The sequence below is a fragment of the Pleurodeles waltl genome, chromosome 6, assembly GCF_031143425.1.
Source record: "Pleurodeles waltl isolate 20211129_DDA chromosome 6, aPleWal1.hap1.20221129, whole genome shotgun sequence".
Lineage (NCBI taxonomy): Eukaryota > Metazoa > Chordata > Amphibia > Caudata > Salamandridae > Pleurodeles > Pleurodeles waltl.
This window is the reverse complement of record NC_090445.1, coordinates 1,006,805,645-1,006,825,967: the sequence shown is the minus strand read 5'-3', so window position 1 is coordinate 1,006,825,967 and position 20,323 is coordinate 1,006,805,645. Positions and strand designations below refer to the sequence as shown.

General features: G+C 44.6%; 1 protein-coding gene and 1 long non-coding RNA gene across 2 annotated transcripts in view; one reads left to right on the top strand and one right to left on the bottom strand.

Annotated features, from left to right (window-relative positions):
- MMEL1 (membrane metalloendopeptidase like 1) overlaps positions 1-20,323 on the top strand; it is an 892,805-nt gene that overhangs the window by 241,312 nt on the left and 631,170 nt on the right. The gene's annotated exons all lie outside the window — the stretch shown is intronic.
- The window catches only part of LOC138300494 (uncharacterized), a 184,509-nt gene that overhangs the window by 25,625 nt on the left and 138,561 nt on the right, over positions 1-20,323 (bottom strand). Inside the window, exon 2 of the long non-coding RNA XR_011204949.1 lies at positions 89-155. This is a non-coding gene — a long non-coding RNA (uncharacterized lncRNA). The remainder of the gene's footprint in view (positions 1-88; positions 156-20,323) is intronic.

Sequence of the window (20,323 nt, the reverse complement as noted above, 5' to 3'; positions counted from 1 at the left end):
ACTAGGCACTCTTAATATTTAGTAGCTACAGCATTCTGCAGTACAAGTGGAGAAGATGAGAGACACGAGGGTTTTATTTGACACTCACCCTTTAAGAAGTGACATGGCACACTGACACACCAGACCAAACCTTTGCCCAACCACACATAATGGACCTGAAAAAAAGAAACATACTCATTTTCATATTAACGACTCAACAAATGAATTATTTGAGCTTTCTATGGATGAATGGCATCACAAAAGCATAATTATTCAATGGTAGCAACAGAAAATAAGCAACCAGCTAACAGTTATAACCAGTGCTTTAAATGGGCCGGTACTCTCCGGTACTGAGTACCAGCACTTTTTTATTTTGAGAGGGAGAGTACCGGCATATCTCAAGAAAAACGTAATACTTTTAATTGGAGAGTACCGGCACTTCTTAGAAAAAAGCAGGTACTCTAATAGAGAGTACCTGCACTTCTATTTTTCCATTTAAAGCACTGGTTATAACTGGATAATTAAATACTAAGTCCCCAGAATGTGGCCAGAATTCCTGCACCCTGGTTCCTTGGTGCAGGAACACCAGACTCCATTTTAGCAGCTGGGAATTCTGGCATGTATGCTTAATTCTAGCCTCCAAGACTCTCAGCATAGAATTCCTCAAAGCTCATAATCGGATCCAAACAGAGCATTATACATAGGATTTGATGAAGCAAAACACTGTTACCACAGTGTCCCCACAATGTTGGGCAACTTCATCCTTCATGAATAATGGTGAAGTTCCATCACTTTAGTGAAGGGAAAGTTTCACTTTACCAGACAAGTTCTCACAACCGGCAAGCAATAGTGTCCTCTGTCTAGCCATGAAAGCATCATAGAAAAACAGTAGATGACACCTGCTCCAGACCCTGCTGACTGCTTTGGCAGCAAAGAAAATAGATTTATGCTGCTGTGACCAAATAACAAAGGTGACTGCCAAACGGTGCTCTTTTTGACCTGCAGAGCAATACGAACATTGACACTGTCAGCAGGGCCTTTTTTTCACCACAATGTAGGCTTTTGTTTAAATTAAACAAGTTTCTCTCACCGATTCAGAAAATGTTAGAAATAAATATTTGGCCATAAGATGTCAAACTTAGAATTTTACAACTCTGCACATTCCTTATCCTAATCTTCAGATCACAAGGGTGAGACATGTCAATATGCAATTCTTCACAACCATATATGGCAGAGTCATATATTCTTCCATAAGAGAGTGGACAGGTAACTGCCACCATCCAAAATAATTTACTGTATTTATTAATTTATTTAGAGGTTTTGTTAGGCATTGCTAAAAGCCCAGTTTATGGCCACAGAACACTTGTGGGACGGGAGGAAAAGTTGATTGGAAAGCAGCCTGATATAGTCTTTGAACATCGTTCTCAACACCCACTGGCTCCAACACATCTACAGCCTCCCCAAAGCCATCAAGAATTTCAACAACTGAAGTACCTCCTTCGCATACTTTCTGCCCCCCTCAAACACAACAATACAAGAAAATCTAAACTCCAGGCCAGTTAGTACATGGTGGAACTCAAACTGATTAAACACCACTGCAAACACCTGGAGCTTAAATGGAGAAAGAGGCAGGGAGGTACACACAGGGAGCATGTTCAAATCTCATTCTTATGCACTGCCTACACAACATTGAAATCAAAGGACATGAACTCAGAAGGATCTGCTCCTTCCTGACTGGAAGAACCAAATCAGTCAGCCTAGCACTGTACAGCTTGGTTTTCATCTGCAGCGTTTTGCAAGGATCCTCCCTGATCTTGACTGTCTTCGATGCATACATGATCCCTCTAGCTATCATCATTCTCTCTCTAATGCCCTTTCTATGCTGACTACCACAACTAATTTTCTACCTCTCAGGCAAGACACCCAATACCAGGATCGAGTTCAATACATGTATGACAGAAGTTGCCCATCGAATAAAAAGCAACTGTCTAAAGCCGAACCCATGTAAAACCATAATTGTCAACTTCACCACAGGACTCCACCTGGTGACCAACAGAGCTAGGACCGAAACCTACACCCACCCATGCCAAGAACCTCTGGATCGTCATCAACAGTGAACTCAAGATGACCACAAGAGTCAATAACACCAACCCCTCATGCTTCTATACCCTGAAGATGATGAGGAAGATTTTCAAATGCTTCCCAATTAGCACCTGGAAAACGATCATACATGCCCTGGTAACAAGCAAGCTGAACTACTGGACACCCTCTATGCCAGGGTCAACACAAAACTCACCAGAAGGATGCAAACCATTCATAATTCAGCAGCCAGATCACTCTCAACCTCCCACACTAACACCACTCCTCAAGGAGCTCCGCTGGCTCCCGTACACAAACTAGCCTAATTCAAACTCTTATCCCACCCTTTCAAGGCACTACATAATACTGTCCCAGCGTACCTCTAGAATCGCATTTGCTTCCACAAACATTCCAGACACCTCCGCCCATCTAGACTATTACCGACACACATCCCACACATACAGAAAACCAGATCCGCCAGTAAAGCCTTCTCTTACATCACACCTAAAAAGTTGATCAAAATGCCTCTACACATGACAGACTCCTCCTCACTTCTTGAATTATAGAAGAAACTGAAGACCTGTCTTTTTTAGTAGTCCCACTAGGCCCTAGGACTGTCTAGGTTCACACATGTGCAGTACCTGGATGCCCTCTTGGGTGATAGTGTGCTCTATAAATATGCATACCAATAACAAAAATAAGGATCCCATTTAGGCCTAACACTACTATGACATTTAATAATCCCACTAAAGAGTTCACAATTATGTTAGTGCCTTGAGCATGAAGATGTCCGGAGCCCAGGTGTAAAGGGCAGGGTGATCTTAGGCATCCAGTCTTACAGAACAAGAAAAATCTGCAAAATGCTGTTTCTAGGAAAGCATGATGTGGTGATTAGAATGTAGTGGTCATAATGGGATGGAACTCGAATGGGAAATAGAATGTTTGGGGGGAGTTGGACAGTTGCTGGGGACGGTTGCTGGTGCATGTTGTACCGGCATTTGCTTCTTTAATGAACCACTTATTTTAATAAAGGAAATAAGACTTTTAACCTACTACTTGCGGTGTCGTCTTTCCACAATGGCGACAAGGCGGGAAGGAGCAGTGTCGGCGTGATTTCTGGTCAGCAGTGGAGTGCTGTGCATTTTTCACTTGGTGATCTTCTGGAGGCGTCTTCACTGAAACAGAGCGGACTTGGTGGGCTGTGCATTTTTTTACTCGACGATCGCCTTGAGGCATTTTCCAGTGTATTGGAACGAAGTTGGGCTATTTCACTGCGTGTGCAGATGGCCGTGTACTGGAACTGGAAGCGTGTAGAATTATGGGTAGGACTGTGCCCAAATTTCCCTTGAAAACATGTTACGCTGTGTGCTGGTGGCCATTTTGACTGGTTGGGAAGCTTTGTGTGCTTCACAATTATTTACATTGTGATAGGCACACCTCTATGCCTGTCGAGTGAATTTGGCATTGGACAGTTTTCCTTTCACGGTGATTGGCACACCTTTATGCTGATCAACTACATTTTGGGACACACTGAATTGGATTGCATATTAACTGCAATTAATTGATCTGCACTGTGCCAGCATTCTTCCTGGGTCAAGTCCAGGATGATGGGCATATCTGTTGGAGCCTATCTTATAATTACTGAAGTATGGGGCAATTATAATTATTGCATTGTGGATTTCATCCTAGTTTTTGTTATATATATTGATTGTTGTCTTTTTGTTATGTGTTTTTCTTTCTTTCTATCTTTAGTTGTTATTTGCTTTTGAATATTTGTGTATATTTGTGCAATATGTATAGTATTCACCCTTCACCCTTCTTCTTAGCTGAGCCAGGAGATCCTCCTGTTCAGTGGGAATTATGGTTAGATTTATTTGAAGCATATGTGGATGTAGTGGAGGATGGTGAATGTATGCCAGAAAGACATTTGTCATTACTTAAACATCAACTGGGGCTATTGGATTGAGAGAATTTAAAAATCTGCCAACTGTAGATAACATTAATGAAGAAGATGTGTACAAATGTGCTTTGAAACAATTACAGGAGAGGTATGGCAGGAAGATTAATGTGGTTATGGAAAGGTATAAGTTCTATTCCAGAGAACAGAAAGATGATTAATCCATTGACCAGTATATGGTGGTGTTAAGAGGAGTTGCGGTTACTTGTGCTTTTGAGCACATGACATATGACCAGGTTTTAAGAGCCCAATTGTTGATGAAGACTAAATCTAAAAGAATTCAGGAGAAATTATGGCCGTCAGGAGAAAGATCCTTAAATGCGGCTATAGAGGTAACGAGAAGTATTGAAGTAAAAGAAGTTGCATTCAAGTCATGAGAAAAGAAAATAAAGATGGTTGTACAGTATGTGCTGTGGGTGGTGACAGAGATTGAAAGGAGAAAAAAAGGGTTGTAGTTCATTCTGCTAGTGGGGGTAACAAAATTGGCATGACCAATAATGCGAAAGTGTGTTTCAGGTGTGGTGCCAGTATTCATATTGCAAATTTTAAGGGATGTCCGGCTATTGGCAAGATTTGTAATACATGTAAGAAGAATGGACATTTTTCACGAGTATGTAAAGTTTTGGGAAGAAGGTGAGTTGTATTTGTGGAGGATGTTGATGATGATGGACTCGAAAATGGTATGCAAAATATGGTGTTAAGTATACAGAGTAGCTATGTCAAAGGAGGGAGTCTTCAGTTTCCTAATTGTTGGTTAAGTATTGATGGCATGCGGGTGGAAGTAATGGTGGAGTTATGTGCATGGTATACTATAATGGGGAAAATGCTATTTAACCAGTCGTGGCCTGGCAGAGAATTGCAAAACACTAAAACCAGTCCTTGCAGTTATTCTGGTCATAAAATTGCGATTGTGGGTAAAATACAAGCAGAGTTAGAATTTGCTGGGAGGAAATGCACAGGGGAGGTCCTTATAGTTGAAAGTGAGACTACGATTTTGGGTTGGCCACATATATGTGAACTTGGGTTGAAGGTAGACCCTAGTGTTAGTCTGCCGGTGTATGCTGTAAATGTGTGTAATTTGAGGACTAATAATGGTTCATATTCTAATTTCCCCCCAAAAAATTCCAGCGGTTTTCAGTAGTTAGTTGGATAGTTTGAAGAATTTCCTAAATACTATTGTGTTAAAAGAGAAAGTCATTCCTGTACGACAAAAGTTAAGGAATGGTCCATTTAACTATAGAGGGAAACTGAAGAATACGTTGCAAGACTTGTGCGACAAAGACATTATTGAACCTATCGGAAGCTGTGATTAGGTTTCTCGGATTGTAATTTCTGTGAAATCCAGCGGGGATCTAAGGCTGTGTGCAGACTTGCGAGCGCTCAATGATGCTATATGGGTAGATGCTTTTCCATTGCCAAATTTACAGGAATTAATGTCATCCATTGGTGATGCTACAGTGTTTTCAACTATCGATTTGGCAAATGCTTATCATCATGTACATTTGAATCCAAATTCTAAGCATTGTACAGCGTTTATTACACCTGAAGAGATGTTCCAGTATAAAAGGATGCCATTTGGATTGGCTAGTGCATCTGCAGTTTTCCAAAGGGAATCATCCAAAATACTTTCAAATATAAATGGTGCAAAAGTGTCTCAAGACGATAAATTAATATATGGAAAAGATAAAGTTGAGCTTGACTGCATTTTAAAGGCAGTGTTGCAAGCACTAAGAGACTACGGGTTAACGGTGAAAGACCAAAAGTGTAAATTTGGAGAAAAACAAGTGGAAAATGTAGGTCATATTATTTCAAGGAAGGCATTCGACCCAAGATAAGCCATGTGAAGGCTATTCGTGAAGCTCCCGAACCGAAATTCAAAGAGCAATTGCTATCCTTTTTGGGGCTGACTGAATTTTAATCTCATTTTGTGGAAAACTATGCATCCAAGGTGGAGAATCTGCGAGCGTTACTGAGGAAAAATGCAGCATTTTACTGGGAACAAGTACATGCTGAGGAATATGCAACTATAAAAGAAGAAATTGTGAATGCATCTTGTTTAAGATCATTTGATGAAGCTGCTGAATGTATTGTATCAGTGGATGCTTGTGGGTATGGTATTGGTTCAGTATTATCTCAACAGAGAAAAGGAAGTTCATGGGTAGTTGCATATGCATCTCGTACTTTATCCCATGCAGAGAGGAACTATTCTGTGGTTGAAAGGGAGTTGTTAGCTGCTACTTGGGCGGTGCAACGTTTTAGAATGTACATATGGGGGTGTAAATTCAAGATTTGCATGGACGATAGACCGCTGGTTAACATCTTGAGTTCGGGAGGTGGAAAAAACTTTACTCCAAGGATAACAAGACTTGCTTCGAAATTACAAATGTATCATTTTGACATTTTGCATCTTCCGGGGAAAAGTAACTGTGTGGCGGATAGGTTGTCTCGATTACCTCTGGCCACTGGAAGTGTTGAGGAGCTTGATGATGGTGAATGTGATGTGGCATTTACTCATGATGATGTGATGTTTCTGCAAAATTAGAAAATGGATTTGGGGATATCTGAATGTGTGTGGATGGAGGAAATGCAGAAGGATGAGATTTTGTTGAAAGTGAGAGAATTCATCTTGAAGGGGTGGCCGTCGGAATGGAGTTTGCAAGGTGAATGTAGTACATATTGGAAAGTTAAGGATGAATTGTCATCGACTAATGAGATCATTTTGATGGGTGACAAAATAGTACCTCCCTATGGAATGTGAAGAACTATTGTTAGGTTGGGCATGAAGGTCATGGGGGTATGGCAAGTACCAGGAAAAAAATTAAGGAACATTTTTGGTGGCCAGGTCTGGATGGTATGATGGGTCGTTGGGTAAGAGAGTATAGTGCATGTATGTTTAGTGATAAGACTGTTAAACCTTCAGTGGTACCGGTACAGGTGGTTGAATTGCCTGATGGGCCGTGGCGGAAGGTAGCAATTGATTTCATGGGACAGTTTGTTACTTTACCTGCTAAGGAATCATATGCTATTGTCCAGATTGATTACTTTTCCAAATAGCCTGAGGTTTGTATGGTTGGCAATATAACCACTGATACTGTCATTGAATGTTTGAATGAAGTATTTGCAAGGGAAGACATTCCAGAAACCATAGTTTTGGATAGTGGGGTACAACTTGTTTCTGGCAAGATGCAGTCTTTTTTTAAGAGTTGTGGGGTGAACCATGTAAGGGTCTCATTGTATCATCCAGAAGGGAATGGTCAGGTTGAAAGGTTTAACAGAGTAGTCAAGGAAGCTATACAGTTAGCATTAGCATCCAATTTATCTTGGAAGGAGGCCATCCAAACTATGTTGTTATCTTACAGGATTACACCCCATTCTGTTAGACACGCTTTGAGCTATTGAGGGGATGGAAACCATCTTCTAAATTAATTCCCTGGTGGTTGAAGAACAAAAAACAAAGAGAGTCAGTTACAGAGGAATTTAATTCTGTGAGGGAACAAGTACAAGAGTATCAGGGAAAAGTGTTGAAGAGAGTTAATAATGGAAGGTCCATACCACAATTGGTAGCTGAACAGTATGAGCATGTGAGGAATCCTGGCTTTATATGTAAAGCAGCTTCTCAGTGGTCGAATCCTGTGAAAATTCTGAAAGATTTGGATGGTGCTGTTAAGCTTGAAGATGGAAGAATACGTAATTTGCGGCATGTTAGCTTGTGCAAAGGAAGAGACATTTCTGAGGGTAAGGAATGCAGCGGTCAAGATGAGGTTAATGGGTATTTATGGGGGAATGATCCTGCTTTGCAATCGGATGTGGTGCGCTCTGATGGTGGTGATGGTGTTGGATCTGGGTCTCATACTGTTTCTATTCGGAAAAGTCAGATATAAAGGAAGTTATCAAGGTACCTCAAAGAATTGGTGATGGAAAGTAAATAATTCCAATTCGTGTTAAACAGAGAATTGATATTGATATATATTTAATCTGTGTTTTGTTTTTTTTATTATTGAAAAAAAATGTTTTGTTGAGGAGGGAGATGTGTGGTGATTAGAATGTAGTGGTCATAATGGGATGGAACTCGAATGGGGAATAGAATGTTTGGAGGGAGGTGGACAGTTGCTGGGGATGGTTGCCAGTGCGTGTTGTGCTGGCATTTGCTCCTTTAACAAACCGCTTATTTTAATAAAGGAAATAAGACGTTTAACCTACTACTTGCGGTATTGTCTTTCCACACATGATCAGCAAAATACCAAGGTGAAAAGTGCTTTCAGGGATATTTTGAATCTGAAGTAGGCCTTTTCAAGTCTCAGGTGGTTGGGTACAGAATTCCAGAAGGAGGTGGTCCGGGAAAGAACAGGATTGGAAAAAACAGCTACAATAGTTAAATCAATGCAGCTATCAAAATGTTAATCTACACCTCAATACTGTCAAAATGCTGGCACCCTACCTACATTCATTCTGTTGCCACCAAGCAATCGAGCAGCTGCCTTTACCCATAAAGCAATTCACAAAAAACAGCTCTTACCAAAACTGAGCATGTACAGTAACCCTCTTGAAAGTATTAAAGTGATAAGTATTCTATACAAAGTGGCAAAAATACAAAACTGACCTAATCAGCGTTTTTTGGTTAGCATCTTCTAACATCAGGATTATATTTAAGATTAAGATCACCAGGCTACTGCACAGGATCTAATCCTATGAAGTATCTAGTTGCCTTGCGATAAGATTTAAAATATAGTCACCTGATTGAGTGCTCTGTTTCTTTAAGCATGATATTCTGAAAATCTTTACTTCACAGATCTCATAAGGTTGGGATGGACAGTGCCTAAGTTGTGTCAGTGTTTACAGCACCCAATTTTGCAACAGGATCCTATTTTAGAGCCTTAAACTGTGTCTGGGATCAAGAGAGAAGGCAGAAAAAGGAAAAAAAGGAGGTTGAGTGATAAATGGAGAACAAGCACTGGCGTAGTCTATAGGTCTCACCTTTTGGACCATATAAGTGTTTATCCTTGCAGCACTTTATCCAAACAAGCAGTACAGGTGTATAATTTAGAAAAGCAGGTTAGAGAAACATTTACCCAGACAGCAAGTGGACACAGACTTGATACTAACACAGCAGAATCCTGTTTTACACATGCGCAGAATAGTGATATTTTAAGTAGGTATGCTGTGTTTCATGCAGGCATCATAGGGCCACATTTTACACAGGCAGGGGAGAGGTACCTTCCCCCTCGTGGAGCAGACACATATGTGGAGGGTTGAGGCAGTGGCCACTGAGATGTGCCCTGGCAGGAAGAGCTCAGGCAGAACAGGGGGCTAAGCGAAGGAAACTAAAGTGAGAGCCCAGAGGTAAAGTGCATGAACAGTGGTCGAGGTTAGGAATAGTAGCAAAATGTAGGGATGGTGGTCGAGTGGGAGAGTGTAGGGACAATGGCAGGTATTTGAAAAGTAGTACATTCCTTTATCAATGGTAGTTTGTAGGGACAGGGTATAGTATAAACTAGTTACCAACGTGAACTGTAAGAAAGTGCTAGAGTGCGGGTGTGTGAGGAGGGGAAGAGGGTAGAGAAAGTTGTGCACTGCAAGGACAGTAAAGTGTCTGTGTGTAACAACGACCAAAGAGGGACCAGACAAGATGGTAGTATCAAAACACACTGTGAATGCAGGCATGCCTCTGAGCAGTCGGTGTGCTTGCAGCTGTGAACTTTTGGCAGTACCACAATCAGAGCGACATGTTATGGGTACAGCACTGCAACTTGATAAAAAAAGAAGACTCTAGAAAGGCAAGAATAGAGGGCCAATTCAGGGGCCTGTTTCAATGTAAGATTTCTGTTATAATTCATGCGCAGTACTAGCAGAATCTGCCCAACTTAAAGCACCGGTAATAGCAAATGCTGTTGGGCAAAATAAATACATTTTTTGCTAGCACTACTTTCAAAGCCACAACAACCTGCACCACGTTCTTTACTCACCGCCCACTCCTCAGACATTGTGACCTGCTCCTGAACAAACCACTCTCTGTAGAAGCCACATTTGAAAAATAGATGAAGAGATCTACCGTGAGTTTGCCCTGGAAATGTCTCCCCTCCCTTCTGATTGTTTCATGTTTGCAGAGGAGCAGTGGGGGAAGGGAGACCTGCTGGAGGGGCATTGACACAAGAAGGACTTGCTCGACCAGTCGCACAGGGAGCGTAGTCACTCTGGAAAAACTAGAGAGCTTAGTGGGTTGATTTCAGTATGAAGCACTATGCAATGGGGCTCGAGGGGACACACAGACAATGCTTAGCCTGCTGCTGTGCCTGGGCCAGAGCAGGTACACGAGCTGCTAGGAGCTGCATGATGCTGCAGCCGTATCTTTAGATGACCCAGTCCGGAATGAAGCCGGAAACTGACCCGTTCCTTAGACCGACGGCATGCGGCTACTAAAATAAAATGTCTTCTTTAGGTGGCACCGGTCTTTAGTGTGGATTCTTTCTGAAAATGTTCATTCCATAATGAATTGTTTTACTGTCAACTTAAAAATGATTTATGTGGCAAGTGTTTTTACAACGTGCATGAGCTTGTACTTGCTCTGTACAGAGTCAAAAATAATGCTTCAAAGCACCGTCCTGCCCTGTCGCGAGCCGGAGATGGGTGCAGACACAGACAACCACGAGCAGGAAATGAAGAAAATATAGACCCCCAAAATTAATATATAAATACAGAAGCGTAAACATACCGGTAATTGGACAGTGCTTCGTGGGAAGACACAAAACACAAATGGGAGGGATTAGAAGGAAGGCTCAACCAATAGCAAACAAGAATTTTTGCAGTACAACAAAGGGATGAAGAAAAGGCAATAGGGGGGTTGTAATCCCACAGAGTGGATACAGCATGTTTTGAAGAGACAGCACATGCGCTGCCTATGCTCGACCGGAAAAGGGATGAAAATGAACCTTAAAAAGTGAAGTGTATGTGACTAGAAAAAAGATGCATGGGGTAGAGTCAAGATTAGGCAGCGGTGGATCTCTACAACCTTGGAACTCAGTGGCTATAGCAATAGGCTCCAATAAAAAACAAAAGGCATCTGCACTTAATGTGTTTTTTTTCACTGCCTGGCTGGATATGCACATGGCTATGAGCATTCTTAAAAAAACATTTGTTTACATTCCCTATGCACCTCTGGATCTTACCAGAGTCTTATTTTAGCTCTTATTATTCGCTAACAGCTATAGCCTTCTATTTGGCAGACATCAATCCTTTGTGACCAACTGTGTGTTATCAGGTTTGTGCCACAATAGGGGGTTGGTTGCTGGAATCGGCATCGGGGCGCTGTACTATTAAGCCTAGATCATGGGTTTTGTGGCACAGGGCAGCACAGCAAGAGTTCTTGCTGCGCTGCCCTGCGTCATGGGAAAAGGACTGGAATGTGCGGTATTTATCCCATATGGCAAATTCCTGTTCTTTTCTCCTGCGCTGGTGTACTTTTGGCTGCCTAACGCCAATGCAGGCACCCTTGCACCATGGTTCAAGGGTACCTGTGTTGCACTCAAGATTGTTTTTGTGCAGGAAGGAGCATCTACCTACACAAAAACAATCCAGAAAGACTTTTTTTTCATTCTATGTATGCTACAGAAAGAGGAACAAAATGAGGAGACATAAAGAAATTTCTCCTTGTTACTCCTCTCCTGAGAATGCGTATCTTTTTGGCGCATTCCCAGTTTTACAACTTCTTGTAAATCTGGGAATGCATCAAAGTCCATGGATATTGCATTTGAACACCCAAGCAACACCCATGGAAATGCTTCCCTGGCACTCAGTAATGTAACGCAGTGATTTGCACTGTGTTAGATTACTCTAGATTTATGAAGCCATGCATGACTTCAGAAAACTCACTTAAGGTTTGCGTCACTGTTGCACCACATCGCGTGGTGCAAGAGTGGCGCAAACCCAGCCATACATTTGGCCCTTAGTGTTTTGAAAAATGCTCATGGTCATGCAGCATGGGGCATGCAGTGATCTCTGCTTAATGACTGTCACAGCCACACTGAGGCACCTGCTCCAGCCATTAGAACGATTGTCCAGGGATGCTAAAGTCCAAGTGCTGGGCCCTGACACATCTCAGGGCTTTCTACTTGTGAAGAGCAAGTCACCCCATCCTCTCTTATCTAATCACAAACCTAGGAATGTCTGGGGTGAAAAAGCTAAAGGGTGAATTCTAGAAGTTCTGACGCCGAGATTCAGTTTCCTGCTTCAGTTGTGTGCCTGTTCCAAGGGTCCGTGGAGCACTAAGAGGTGAAACAGGACCTACACAGGCAGCTGATGTATATTTTGTGCATGCATGCAGGTGAAAGTGTCACAGAGTGTGTGAGTCAGAAGGAAAGTCAGAGAGAATGAGTAAGTGACACTGAGTGAGATCAGTAAGCAAGAGTGAGAGTCACTGCAAGTGACAGTGAGTGAGAATTAATGAGTAAGAATGAGTCTGAAGGAGTTTCAGTTGGTATGCTGGAGTGCGCATGCGTGAGTGAATGGTGGGAGTGGGAGTGAGCGAGAATGAATGTGAGAATATGTTAGAGTGACAATGTGTGTGTATCTGTGAGTGAAAATGAGTGAGTCAGAGTGAGTGAGAATAACTGAGACTGATTGAGAATGAGTGAGTGAGAGTGGATGCATGTGAGTGAATCATAAAGTATGTGAAAGTGAGTGTGAGTGAGTGAGAATGAATGAGTAAGAATAAGGTAGTGAGAGTAAGAGTGTGTGCAAGATGTTGACAGAGCAATATGAATGAGTGAGAATGAATAAGAGTGCAGAGTGAGTGAGAACAAATGTGAGTGAATGTGAGCATGCGTGAGAAAGTGATGCTAGGCATGCTAGCCTTCTATTGACCCTGGCATGCTGAAGGTAATTCTTAGCTTGCAGAGGCAGCCATGACAAAATGCTGGTGCTAGCAACTTGGCAGTAATTCCTAGCAAAATGGGCACCTTTGAGGAACTAATGGCACTGGCATACTAGAGGTTATCCGTGGCATATTTTACACCTAGGAAGAAAATAATGACGATGGCATTTTAGGTGTAATTTTTGGCATACCGTGCTCCTGAGTCATTGGCATTTTAGGCAATTCCGACAAAATACTCCTGATCTCTGACTAGGGTGAATGTTTGACATTGTTCAGCATTCCGTCATCATCTCTTCTTTTTTACATTTAGAAAGCTGGAGCTTTCTTACCTTAGCCATTTGGTGCCTACAGCCTGTCTCTGGGTCACCTGACTGGGTGTGGGTAACAGATGGGCTTTGCATATTCCTTCTAGACAGCCACAGGCAATGGGAGCTTCAGTGTCACTGGATGGGCAATCACTGGCAGGATGGGAGGGAGGAGCCCTACTTATACTTGAATAGACTGTGTCTTGCCTCTACACAAAGGGCTGCATACCCTCAGTAGTTAGTCTGAAGCCAAAGTAGGGAAGGCAGGGCATCAGTGCACTTCAAAGCCATGCCTTTAGAAGCTTCTCCCTACTTCAGAGGCATAACTGTGTGTAAAAGGAGGACCTCAGAGACCACCACTTGAGTACATTTCTGGACCTGTGGATTCTCTGCCAGGAAGAAGGAGTGTTGTGCTGATACAAGGACTGCTACTATGCTGGACTGTCGCCCTAAAGGAACTGCTGTCCTGGTATGCTGACCTTCTGCCTGCTTCCCTCTTGCCTGGTGTTAGGAATTGGGTCTCTAGTAGGCAGAGGTGTGCACTCTGTCCAAGTAGGGACCTCAGTCGTAGTCAGGGTAATTAGGATCCACACTAAAGGTTTACCTGTGCTCACCCTCTGTTAGCTTGGCACAGAACAGTCAGGCTAAACTAAAGAAGCAATATTTAAAACATTTGTGCACACACAGTAACATAGAAAAAACACCACAAAAGGCCTCCACACCAGGTTAGCAAAATAGCCAATATTTGTCAAAGTCAAACAAGACCAAAACAAAAAAAATGCAACATACACAAATCATGTTATGAAAAATTACAACAAAATGCAGTGCTTGGAAGATATTATCTCCAACCAACGAGGTCTGGTCCCACTGGACTGGGGCAAATCCAAAAGTTCAGTCTGCATGTGCGTGATCCTGGTACACAAGTCATGCACACCCACTAACAGTAACAATGTGTTGATCCAAAGGAGAGGATGCATCACACTTGCAGGCAATGCATCGTTTCCTGATCAGGCAACGTCATTGATGTTTTGATGTCCAGAAGCGATGTGGGCAGGCTCAGATGCATTGGTGCTGTATCGGCTATGTCGGGCCATGTTGAAAGTCAGGGTCATTGCATCACGTAGTCTGCGAGCGGTGTCCGCGTCTTCAGTACAGGCAATGGCGAAGTGTCATTTCTGCAGCTGGATGAGTCAGTTCCAGTTCACGCTCTGCTGTTCTACTAGGCTGTCCTCTGCCTCTCTTCTCCTTTTTTTCCTTTTTTGCCTCTGTTTCACTCTTTGTGTGCTTTTCCTTTGGTGTTCTGTCCCTTTTGTGTTCCTTTTGTCTTTTGCTTTCTGCGTTTCATTCTCTCCTCCCTGTTTTTTTCTCCTCTCACTCCGCTCTCTCTCTCTCGCTCTCACCCCTCTCTCTCTCTCCCGACACCGCTGCTGGCCTGCGGCCATGCCCCCTCCTCTCTCTCACACTGTATCCCCGATGCGGCTGCCCCCACAGCCCGCCCGTTTTATTTTACACCATTTTTCTCCTCCGCTCCCGCCTCCCAGCTGTCCTCTCCTCCCCCCTCCCTACTTAATGGCAGCTGCTGCGTGGCCGTGCCTCTGGCACGCTGAAGGCATGCCTAAGGCAAGCCCGGCTGTGCCCGTCCACGTCTGGACCGCGCCCAGCGCAGGAACCCTTGGTTCTCGCTCCCCCCACCGCCACAACGCACAACGCTGCTACAACGCCATCACCCTCCATGCACTCTAAGCCGGCCGCTCATCCACCTGCCACCAGGCCACCCGAGGCTCACCGGCAGTCCCTTCTCCTGCCAAAGCTGTACCTTCAGGACACAGCCATCTCAGATGCATCCTCATCAACACCTGCTCCGTCCACAAACACGCCATTGAACTCTAGAACCAACTCAGCCTCCCCGGACGTCGCCTTCCTGACCGAGACCTGGATGAACCCATCCTCAGCACCCAACATCACCATAGCCATCCCGGGTGGCTACAAGATCACCCGTAGGGATCACACCAACAGACCAGGAGGAGGCACCACCATCTTCCACAAGGATACCCTCAGAATCGCGACCAGCACCGAAGATACCCTCAGCACCGCCGAACACCTACACTTCCAGATCCACACTGATCTAAACACCACCCTTAGAGGGACTCTAGTCTACAGAACCCCTGGGCCCCGACAGCAGTTCAGAAACTCCATCACCGACGTCGTCAGCATGCAGCGCTCGCCACAGACTACATACTCCTTGGGAACCTGAACTTCCACCTCGACAATACCAACGACAACAACTCCAACCCCCTGCTCGCCAACCTTGCCAACCTCTGACTCAAGCAGCTCGTCATGACACCCACCCACTCCGCAGGACACACGCTCACCGCTGCATCCACTTCACCTTTGAGAAACCCACAATGCACTACCACCCGTAGCGGATTCCCCGCCGCAGCTGGAACACGGTCACCGAAGACCAGCTGATCACCACCCTCTCCCGGAACCCACCAATCGACACCACCGACACCGACACAGCCCCCCGCAACCTCAATGGATCGGCGACTGTGCCAACACTCTCGCCCAGATCAAGAAACCTTCAAACTGACACACCGACAGAAAGGCCATCCGGTTCACTGCTGACCTCCAAGAATCCAAGCAAACATGCCAAAGAGTTAAGAAGAAGTGGCGCCAGGAACAGACACTGGACAACCACACAGCCCTCAAGAACGCCATCCGCAGACACCTCCAAATCATCCAAACCGCCAAAAGAACCTCCTTCAAAGAACGCATCGACAACACCACACACTGCTATAAGGAGCTCTTCAACATTGTGAAGGAACTCTCCAACTCTTGTTCCAACGCCAACGACATCCCACCATCTAAAGACCTCTGTGACTCCCTAGCAACCTTCTTCTACTGCAAGATCGTAGACATCCATGACAGCTTCAATACCCAGACCCCCCCATCAACCACCGACATCACAGACTCACCACTCCCCAGCCACACCAACCTCTTGCTCCCCTGGACCCATGTCAACGATGATGACACCATCAAAATCATGAACACCATCCACTCCAGCTCACCATCCGAACCCTGCCCTCACTACATCTTGAACAAAGCGAGCTCTGTCATCGTACCCCAACTCCTGAAGATCATGAACAGCTCTTTTGAAACCTCCACCTTCCCGGAGAGCTGGAAACATGCTGAGATCAATGCCCTCCTCAAGTAACCCAAGTCAGACCCAAAGGGCCTCAAGAACTTCCGGGCCATCTCCGTGCACCCCTTCCCAGCAAAAGTAATTGAGAAGATTATCAACAGACAACTGACCTGCTTCCTCGAGGAGAACAACACTCTGGACTCATCTCAATCCGGATTCCACAGCAACCACAGCACCAAAACTGCCCTCATCGCCTCCAGCGATGACATCGGTACCCTACTTGACAATGGGGAAACTGCAGCCCTCATTCTTCTGCACCTCTCGACCGCCTTTGACACTTGCTGCCTCCACACCCTACGCACACACCTCAGTGACGCAGGGATCCCCAACACAGCCCTGGACTGGATCACCTCCTTCCTCACCAGTAGAGCCAAGAGAGACCGCCTCCCTCCATTCCACTCGGAAGCCACCAAGATCATCTGCAGTGGACGCCAAGGGTCATCCCTCAGTCCGACCTTCTTTAACATTTACATGACACCGCTCACAAACATTGTCTGATTACATGATCTCAACATCGTCTCGTACGCCAATGACACTCAGCTGATCCTCTCCCTCACCAATGACCCCGCCACCACCACAACCAAACTCCACGAAGGAACGAAGGCATCGCCGAATGGATGAAAAACAGCTGCCTGAAACTGAAATCTGACAAGACTGAGGTCATCCTCGGCTCCACCCCCTCTGCCTGGGATGACTCCTTGTGGCCTGCCACAGTGGGAAGCACACCGACACCCACCGACCACGCACACAACCTGGAGTTCATCCTGGACTCATTGCTATCAATGACCCTGCAAGTCAACGCCGTCTCTTCCTCCTGCTTCAACACCCTCCACATGCTTCGGAAGATCTACAGATGGATCCCCACCGGCACCCGAAGGGCAGTCACCAAAGCCCTTGTAAGCAGCAGACTGGACTACGGCCATGCCCTCCTAGCAGGAACCACGGCCAAGCTCTAGAAAAGACTGCAACACATACAGAACGCCTCCGCACGCCTCATCTTGGACATCCCCCGCCACAGCCACATCACAGCCCATCTGAATGACCTGCACTGGCTCCTCGTCAACAAGAGAATCACGTTCAAGCTCCTCACCCACGCTCACAAAGCACTGCACAACGCCGGACCAGAATACCTCAACAGACGACTCACCTTCTACACCCTGACCCGCCAGCTTCACTCCACTGACCTTGCCCTCGCTCCTGTTCCACGCATCCATAGAATGACTGCCGGTGGTAGATCGTTTTCCCACCTCGCCGCCAAGACGTGGGACACCCTTGCTATCCACCTGCGACAGACACAAGACCTGCTAACCTTCAGAAGACACTGCAAGACCTGGCTGTTCGAGCAGTAGCAGCAACCCCCCCGAGCGCCTTGAGACCCTCACGGGTGAGTAGTGCGCTTTACAATTGCTATCATTGAGTGATTGATTGTTAGCAAGATGCAGGTGAAGGCTTTGATGACTTTGGAAACAGGTGGCAAGCTGAGTTAGGCCCTTAGAGAGACTTTTGGAGGATGTAGAAATTAAGTCCAGTCCTCTCAGTCCCAGGTAAGAAGCTGCAGGCAGCAGGACAAACACAGCAAAGCAAACATCAAAGTGCCAGCCCCTCCTGGCAGCCCAGTCAATCTTCTTCCTGGTAGAATGTCCTCAGTCCAGAAGTGTTCTGTGCATATGGTGGCAGAGGCCTAGTACTTATATCCAAAAAGGCCTTTGATTTTGGAGTAGCTTCAAAGGAGTTCCCTGAAGGGCATTAGGAACCCTTTCAACCCAGTCCTGACTCCCGACTACCAGTAGGGGGCAATCCACCCGTTGTGTGAGGGCAGGCAGGACACAACCTATTAAGATGTAAGTGTGAACTGTCTCTCCCTGCCCAGGATGACTATCAGTATGCAGATAAATGCAGATGTTTCCCCTGTCACATCCAGCCCTTCCTGTGTGTGGCTCTCTAGAGAGAATGCACCAGTGTAGCTGTCACCTTACCAGACATGTATGCAGAATCAGGCTAAAGCACAAAATGGTTAAAGCAAGAAAGTGCCAACTTTCTAAAACTGGCATATTCAGACTGGCAATTTTAAAAACAACTTTACCAGTCCAGAGAAACAAAACTCCATATTTCTAACTTTTTCCAATTGAAAATTACCCTTAAAAGATGTCTTAAAGGAGGTTTGGCCAGGCAAGTGGATGCACTTGCCAGGTCGAAAATGGCAGTTTATTCTGCACACACAATGGCAGGCCTGAGACATGTTTGAAAGGCTATAGTAGTGGGTGGCACTATCAGTGCTGCAGGCTCACTAGCAGCAGAGACACAAAGCACATGTACTTTAGCACTGGTCCTAAAGCCAGCAAAAAAATTAAGTTCTGCACACAGTCAAAACAAGAGGTCAGAAAGCAAAAAGCTAGGGTAAACCACTCCAAAAGATGTCAGGTCTAAAACATGGGGAAGAAGAATTGGACCTGCAACTTCCTCTTGAATCCAGGACCCAAGAGTGACTCAAAATAGCTAGTCTGCTGTCCTCCTGATCTGAGCCTCACAGTCATATAAGGAGCCCAAAAGCTCCTGGACATGTCTTACTCAAGTTCCTGACCCCCATTTGGTGCCTCTCTGATCCTGGGCTCTTGGTATGGTACTCAGGCTCTGGAGCTCAAGCTTTTGGGCTCTTCCCAACCAGAACCGTCTCTGTGCACAGCATGCATCAATCACCTGCATAAGACCACCACAGCGAAGTTCAAGCCCGCCTGTCCGCAAGGCCTGGCCTGCTTTTCGTGCCACGCCGACCACCACCCATGATGCTCTCCTTGCTACCCTTTCCATTGCGAATGGGACTCTTGCCACAAAACTTGAGAAAATAAAACTTCAGCAGGACTAACTTGGAACTGTATCTGATCCATTCTCCATCCCGATCAGTCTGTACCTTTGACTTTGACACAGTCCAGCGTAACCAGAACACCACGATTAGAGGTTTATGCTTTTAGGTGATATACAGCAGTTTATTCTTAAAAAAATCATAACTCTGCTTCTACTGATTGGATTTTTTGTCTTGTTTTATTTGTTTAGTTCAGCTCTATTTTTCTAACAGGGTGAGGGATCTTTTTGTGTGGTGTGTTCACTGTTTTACTGTTTTTGCACAAATACTCCACCCATTGCCTCTACGTTAACTGTGACTGCTCTGTGGCAAGCTCTCAGGGGGTTGACCACATTGTTATTTGGGGTTTGCTTGTACCTTACTCTGACTAGGATTCTGGTTACTGCTTGACCAGGACTCCCACACCAGTCAACCAGTAACCCAATTGCTAAAAACAACTAATCACAAAATCTGATTTCCTTGAATTGCTGCAAATAATCACACCAGAGGAGGAGAATCCTAGGTATAATACAGACACAGAATTTTAGGAGTTCTACAAATGAAGAAGATTTCAAATGAATGATGGGTGGAGGGGTGCAGGAAGATGAAAGAGGCTGCTTAATATAAAGTGTTCCCCTTTTATAAAATTTGGTGCTGTTTGCATTAATCTCTATGTTGCCTCGTGATTTGCTTCAGTTTTTGGGAAGTTGCTTTACCGCTGATCCTATTCAAACATACACTGAAAATGAGTCATTTTCACAAAGCTTAATTTATGCATATTTTTTACCAGTTCATTACAACTTCCTTGTGACTCATAAATAACCACATACAAATGAAATACAATTACAATTGGATTTCATTCATACATTGCATGCCATGAATTGTACTGTGGATTGTACTTAATGTACAAGAATATAGTGACATATTAATATAGCAGACAAAATATCAAGGACCAAAATATTGAATGGTAAGTGTATAAAGGTAAGTGTAGAGTTTCTATTCTTAACTCTACATCTGTGTACCCTGACAATATGTATATATCAACATGGCACATATTTCCTATTCGATATTCAGGATCCACACCTTCATTTGTGAA